Raw genomic sequence first — 7,654 nt, 5'->3', positions numbered from 1 at the left:
TACCATTTCCATATAACTTCCTACATTTATATCCTTATTACAAACAATGAAGAGCTCAAGGTGCCATTCACCTCCATATTATCCTCACAACAACCCTTTGTGGCAAGTTAGGCTATGGGGTGGTGAGGTTCGTGGCTGAATGGGAATTTGACCTGTATTCTCCTCAGTTCTAGTCCAGCACTACACCACACTGCACTGATACCTGTTCTGAAGACTTCATCCAGAGTGATTCAAGGGCCTGACTATAAGAACACATGTGCCTCTTGCTCCTTAGCTCTACCTATGCAGGTTGGAGTGGATGAGAATTATATTTCAAAACTTGTGGAGGGTACCTGTATGAAATGCAACACTGCTTCTCCCTTGCTTTTAACACAAATTCTGTGCTACATGCCATTGTGCAGTTCAATAAGAAGTCACACATACAGAATTGCCTGTCTTTATCACACAACATTGGAAGTGGGTGATGCTTGAAAGGTCATTTCTTGCAAGCACACCTCCACACCTGAGCAGATAGTTGATGCAAGATAATGGAGTGATCCCTCCATTAGCTTGCATAAGAGGAAAAAAGATAGTGGATCTCTATAAATGGTGGTGGTGATGGAGAATCTCAACCCAAGGGTTCTGTTATCCTTGGCAGATAAGATTCCCCCAACCCAGTTTCTGGGTAGCCTTTTCTTTTAGCCATGCAAGTTAATGGAAGGATCGCTCTCAATTAATTTGCATAGGGGAAAGAAGTATCTGTAGCCCCAGAAGTAACTGCAGAGTGTATGCAGTCACCACCACAATCAGTTCTTCTCCTCCCCCTGAGAAAATCTTAAGGTTTGGGAGAAAGGGATTTTGAAGGTGTGCCTTAAGAAACAGTGAGCCCCCATACCCTAGTTATGATCAACATTTGAGTTGTAGAGTAAAATAGAGGATAAAACTTCATGCCCAGAGATTCATTCCCACCTACCTAAGATTAAAGATGGGGGGCAGGAGATGAAGGTGAAGGGCAAAGGGTAGCAAACTGGTTCTGTAAGAACAATGCTACTTCCAGCAGTTAACATGAGGCTGGTTCACATGGAAATCCAGATCAAATGAGCAATGCAGTTAAGTAAAAAAGGTTGTCATGAAGGCAGTCTGAAACATTACAGAATAAAGGGGTAGAAGAGGCGATATCACAACAGATTGGAAATGGATTATGTGCCCCACAAGCCAGAAAAAAGCTGAGGCGCGCGAAAAACCCTAATTGTGGATTGGACCTAAGTGTGTTAGAAGAGGAGAAGAGACACTGATAAAACAGGGGTGGCTAACCTCCCCCTGCCATGTTCCTGGACTACAACTCCCATAATCATGGGAATCATAGTTCAACAACATCTAGAACCTTGAACTAGAAAATGCATAATTAGAATTTGTGTCACAGCCAGGCATTCCAGTTTGATCATACGCAGTCATACCTATTCTGAAAAGGACAAGTTGCAAAGGGTAAGGGCAGATCTTGCAAATACAAATATTTTACCAGCTAAATCACTTGTACTAAACATTTTACCAGCATGTCCCCACCCTGCCCAGTACTAATTTGCCACAGCATAACTGGAGGGATGGATTTACCAAGCTACTTGCCTTGAAGGAACTGTTGCTTTCCCTAGGGCAATAACCAAGTGCAATACTGGGGGAAAGGGGATGCCAAACTTTCAATAACATCTAAATGTATTAACAGGCAAAAACAAGGGCAATTGGGACAAACATCTCAAGACATTTGGGAGCCCAAGGCTGCAATCCTGTGCACTTACCTGTGAGTAAACCACATTGAACTCAGTCTTTCTTTCTAAGTAGACATATATAGGATTGCACTGTCAACTATCACTGAAGCAGTGCTAAAACTTTTGTAAATGTTTTTCACCCTGAAAATTGCTCACATTTTGCTGGAAATGTAACCTACAAAGCCGTTTCACTTTCCATGTTTTAAGTACTATCTTTGTTTAAAGCAGCTGGAGCTGAACATTTGCTACAGATTGTGACTTAAAAGTACAACAGGAAAAAGCCTCAAGAACAGAATAAAGGAGTGCCTGAATCTAATTAAGTGTGATGACAGAGGACAGCCCCCTCACTTCCCACTCAGACCCTCTATGTAGAAGTGTTTATACATCTTTAAGACAAGCCAATGCTTAAAAGCTATGCTAAAGCAGAAGTTGAACATGACAACAGATTTACTTACATGAGGGTTAAAGCATGAAGTTGTCCTTCGTTTAAGGAGCAGCTGGAAAGTGTTCTGCTGTTTAGCTTATGCAAAATACACAAAGCTGCTATTTGTGTTTGCTCGGAGTTATGGGAGGTGGGCCGTGCATCCCAGCACATACAGGCAGAGAACAAAGCCTACATGCATACAATATCTCTTACTCCCACCCACTGGTACTTCTCAGAATGAGGGACAGATTTGCATAAGACATCATCTGCAGCCAGTGATAACAGCTGAAGAGCGAGTGGGACAGAGGGGCTTTAATATGTGATAGATGATCGAAGAGTGAGACCACACAGCCAGTGAATAAGAAAAAAAAGGGCAGTGCCAGAGAATTCCTAAAACAGAGGGAGAGAAATGCATGTAGGAAAGAGAAAATTTGGAAGACACCCGTGACCTACCAGACCAATGGGAAGCTGATCACTGGTAAGAGGACTACCCCACACTATGGGCATCCATGGAGGGGGGGGTAAGGGGGCATTTGCTCCCCCCCCCATCACTAGCTGTGCAGGAAAATGTTCATGCATTACCTTCATTTGTTCTATAAGAAATTAGTCTGCACCCAACTTTCACTGGTTTTAGCCAATGAATGGAGGCGTAACAATGATTGACATAAAGGAAAGCAGTTCTTACAAACTCCACAAACAGGACAAGAGTGACATACCCACAGTCTACTAAAGGAACTTCCTGGCTCCTTTATTTTGGTATTTCCTGGTGGAGAACAGATTATACTCATATTGCAGCGGCTATGAGAAAAAGAGTTACACCAGCCCTGCAAAGGAAACCCAGTTCTCAGAGCTATTGTCTCAGTTGACAGGGTGGCAGATTTGTCCCTGCTTCCTTGCCTTGCCAGCTAGCCCACCACCCAAGGTCTTTCAAAGCTCTACAGAACACCTGCTCCATGCCTGTGCTGCCTGAAGCAAATTTAAACTTCAAATTACCAGTAAAAAAAAGAACTTCTAGCCACTATAGAATAATGGTACCAGCAGCACTCTCCTGGCCACCCTTCCTCAGAGCACAGTAGAGAGGGTGTGTATGTTAACTGTATGTATTTGTGTATTTATTTATTTGGAGTATTAACTTGCCCTGCCCAGGGCAAATAATAAATAAATCACAAGGAATCCCATTTATGTGTTTTTGTTGTTGTTTAGTCGTGTCTGACTCTTCGTGACCCCATGTACCAGAGCACGCCAGGCACTCCTGTCTTCCACTGCCTCCTGCAGTTTGGTCAGACTCATGTACTTACTTATAAAATATTATTTATATACCGTTGTATCATAAAAATATATCACAGCAGTTTGCAACAATATAAAAATATAAAGCAAACAATAAATTTGTAAAAAGTTGAAAGCAAAACGAAATTAAAAACAAACATCAACAGACCATCAACAGACCATTGTGGAGGATGTACTCTTAATACTCTTAATTGCCTGCAAAGCCTGGTGGAATACAGAAGTTTCCAGCCAGTGTTTAGAAGTTGGCACAGAGGGTGCTCACTGAATCTCTAGTGGCAGGGTGTTGCACAGGAATGGGCCAATTATGCACTAAAGTTCACACTTCGGTATGCCACTTTACTACATTAAAGGAGCTGTTGTTTTCTGTACTTTTCTCTTTTTTTACATGGAGGAGTATTCAAGAATATGATTTTTACCCCTGCAAGTGGTACACTTCAAAATTCTATCTGTTGCTTTGAAAAGAAGCATCACAAGAACCTGAACAGCCTTTACCAAAGGTGTCATGGACTTTAAAGAAGCACGAACTCAGGGCAAAAAGGAGAAACGAGCTAAGAGGAAGACATGTTTGGCAAACCCTCACTGTGATCAACTCCCATCCGGAAACCTATGTCCCCACTGTGGAAGGATATGTGGATCCAGAATTGGCCTCCACAGTCACTTACACTGTTAAGACTGTGTTCATGGAAGACAATCTTACTTGAATACGAGTGATTGCCAAGAAGAAAGAAGACCCTCTTAAGCTTCACCATGCAGAGAATAAACAATCACAACTCACCATGTTCCATTCTTGTCTTTGCTAATTAATTTCTATGATCAAAACTGGGGTAACTCTCTCTTTCTCTCCTGTTGCTATCCCCTGCCCGCCGGTGCTCTTTGAATGGCTGTTTGAAACAACAACATTAATGGTTCCCAGTTGAACCAAAACTATTAGAAAGAGGATGGCTCTCAAGAAAAGAGGCATGTTATTTCTGTTGTTTCTGCTGCAGCTGTATGAGTCACATCAGGCTTTCTCTCCCCTCCCCACCCCCAGTCTTATTCTATTAGGAACAATCCCTGGGAAGATTTTGGTTCCAGAGAGGGGAAAAGTTGGCAGAAACAACCCAATTCCCATATGTTCTGCATGATTTTTAAAAGAAAACTAACTGCCTTTAGTTTTGAAGGCCCAACTCCCAAGAATGGCTTTGACCTAGTAAAAGAAAATGAAGAGGTTTCTTCTCTTTTCTTTAAATTTACCCATGACTTCTCATATTCCGTTCCATGAATGTCTTGGAAGTTTTTCTGGCAATCCTTTTCAGTTGGTGGCAATATTGTGGCTTACTGCTGGGCACATATAAATTCTGGGTAGTATCCCAAAACTTGCTTGACAGGGATAGCTAGCCATGACCACCTTGTGTCCTCGAAAGGGGGATTCCAGTAAAGTGACTGCACACCTGTGCAAAGTCCACATTGCCCAGCCATTACCACAGAGCAGAAGTCCAGAAGTAAATATAACAGGGACCTATAAGTTATTTAAAAGTGAACATACCACAATCATAGCAATACTCAGCGATAGCTGGGTGAAGTGGAGTCCAACTGCTACGCCACCCCCAAGGCCAACACTTTTTAAAAGCCTTGCTGCACCATTAACACACTGTTCCTGCCTTTGGGCCCCACACAGGTGCTGCCTGAGGCGAGACATTTCACCCTGATGCATGAACTTGTTCAACATTTAATCTGCCAGCAATGGCCTTCACCACCGGTTAAATGTGGGGACCTATGAAAGAGCAACTTTACAGCCTTATCCTATTTCCTGGAAAATACTGTGTGGGGGAGTGGTGTGTGTGTGTGTGTGTGTGTGTGTGTGTGTGTAGAGAGAGAGAGAGAGAGAGAGAGAGATTGTGCTGCTGCAACCTCATTAAGTCTCCACTCAGTACTGGATCAGCTCTACAGATGCATGCTGCACCTGTGAAGGAATGGAAAAGGCATAGCTGTGTGCTGCAAAGCTGTGCATGGCTAGGGAAGGGGAACGAAGCAGAGGAGGCATGTTTAGTTGGCATTGTATCCACAATGCCAGGATGAGGAAGACTGTTACATGCATCAGTGCAATGGGGTACTTCATATATTTTCTCCCACTGAAGTATGACTCTTTCCAGACTGGGCAACATGGCCAGAAACTCACACTCCCAGACCCAAAAGTAGACACAAAGAAGCAGAGGTTGGAGAAGAGTACAAGCATTTGTTCTTGTCTTAAATCAACTTAATATGCCTTTGCCTGCATCCAACTAAATTCTACTCAGATAAAATTCATTACAATGAATATGCCTATATTAATCATGTTACCGGTACTTATAAATAACACTGCATACGACCAAATGCTCTGTTGCATAAAAGGAAGAATGTTAGTCCAGAATTCAGTCCTGATGGAAATGAAAAGCATCTTCAATCCAAAGTGAAGCTTGAAAGTTAAAGAGTGAAAGCCAACATTAGCCACACTCTTGAGTACGCCCACTGAAAGCAATGGACTCAAGTCTATTAATTTAAAGGTGTGTACTCAGGTGGCGCTGTGGGTTAAACCACAGAGTCCAGAGCTTGCTGATCAGAAGGTCGGCGGTTCGAATCCCTGTCACGGGGTGAGCTCCCGTTGCTCGGTCCCAGCTCCTGCCCACCTAGCAGTTCGAAAGCACGTCAAAGTGCAAGTAGATAAATAGGGACCGCTCCGGCGGGAAGGTAAACGGCGTTTCCGTGCGCTGCTCTGGTTTGCCAGAAGCGGCTTTGTCATGCTGGCCACATGACCCGGAAGCTGTCTGCAGACAAACGCCGGCTCCCTTGGCCTATAGAGCGAGATGAGCACCGCAACCCCAGAGTCGGACACGACTGGACCTGATGGTCAGGGGTCCCTTTACCTTTTACCTTTACTCTGAGTATGACTAATGTTGGATTTCACCCCTTAACTTTCAAGTTTGACCTTGAATTGAAAGGCGTTTATGTCAGCCTATATTATCAAGGTAAATATTGTATTTTCAGTTGGGTTTTTGTAATTTGGTTTTGTTTGGCTGACAGATACAAAAGCACTAGTTTTCTTGCAACTTTCTTATAGGTCATGTTCAAATGGTGCACACTGTTATTTTCCTGGCTCGCCTAGAAACAAAGTGCATTTTGCTTTCTGACAAGTTAAGATCTAACCTTCTGGACAGTTCTGCCAAACCAAACATGAATGCTTAATATTGAAATGTCAAAATCTCCCCTGTAACATGCAACTGAAATGTTCAGTGCTTGGCTGAATATCATTCCTCAGCCCCCTTTATCATCCTTCTGTTTGTACTCTGGTTGAAAACTTTAAAAGCCTCAGGCATCCCCTATGAAAAATTAAGCACCAAATGGTACAAAAGATGTTCATTTTCATACACTGGGCTAGGTAAAGAGCACATTTTTCAATCCTCCTTTCCCCCACTGCCACTCAGAGATGGGCTAGAAGCCAAGTCTGTGCCGGTAAGCTTGTTTTTCTATTTAAAGTGTTCATTTTTATTAATAACCCTTTAATGTCTACACACTGGCACTGTAGGAGTTGTATTTCCATGTTATGTCATCGGGAGCTATTATGTATTTAATTCCTGAGCCCACAAATCCATATGGACATCATTAAACATATATAGCACAGCATTAAAACTCTGTTCCACCCCCCTCCCAAAAAAAGCCCAACCCCCAGCTAAGGTCGTGGGAAAGAGAAACAGGCAAGCAGGGTGATTTTAGCGTTACATTTTACTACGCATAACTTTAGTAAGTTTTTTTGTGCACAACAGGTTGCCAGTTGCCCTGAGCTCTTTTTGGAAGGGTGACTAATACCTGAGCCAAATAAATAAAAGTGAGGCTGTGTTAATAAACTTGGCAGAGTTACCCATATAAGCTTTGCATGTGCACCCAGACATATTTGCCATATTCAATGTCCAGTTCCTGTACAGTATTAGCACACCAGGTGCTGTTGGCCTGGGCATGTGGAAATGGGTCAGGTTATGTACTAAGTGGACACGGGTGGTGCTGTGGTCTAAACCACAGAGCCTAGGGCTTGCCAATCAGAAGGCCAGCGGTTTGAATCCTCCCCACGACGGTGTGAGCTCCAGTTGCTCGGTCCCTGCTCCTGCCAACCTAGCAGTTCGAAAGGACGTCAAAGTGCAAGTAGATACATAAGTACCGCTCTGGCGGGAAGGTAAACAATGTTTCCGTG

Source organism: Lacerta agilis, chromosome 5 (genome assembly GCF_009819535.1).
Source record: "Lacerta agilis isolate rLacAgi1 chromosome 5, rLacAgi1.pri, whole genome shotgun sequence".
Classification (NCBI taxonomy): domain Eukaryota; kingdom Metazoa; phylum Chordata; class Lepidosauria; order Squamata; family Lacertidae; genus Lacerta; species Lacerta agilis.
This window is presented reverse-complemented; position numbering follows the sequence as displayed.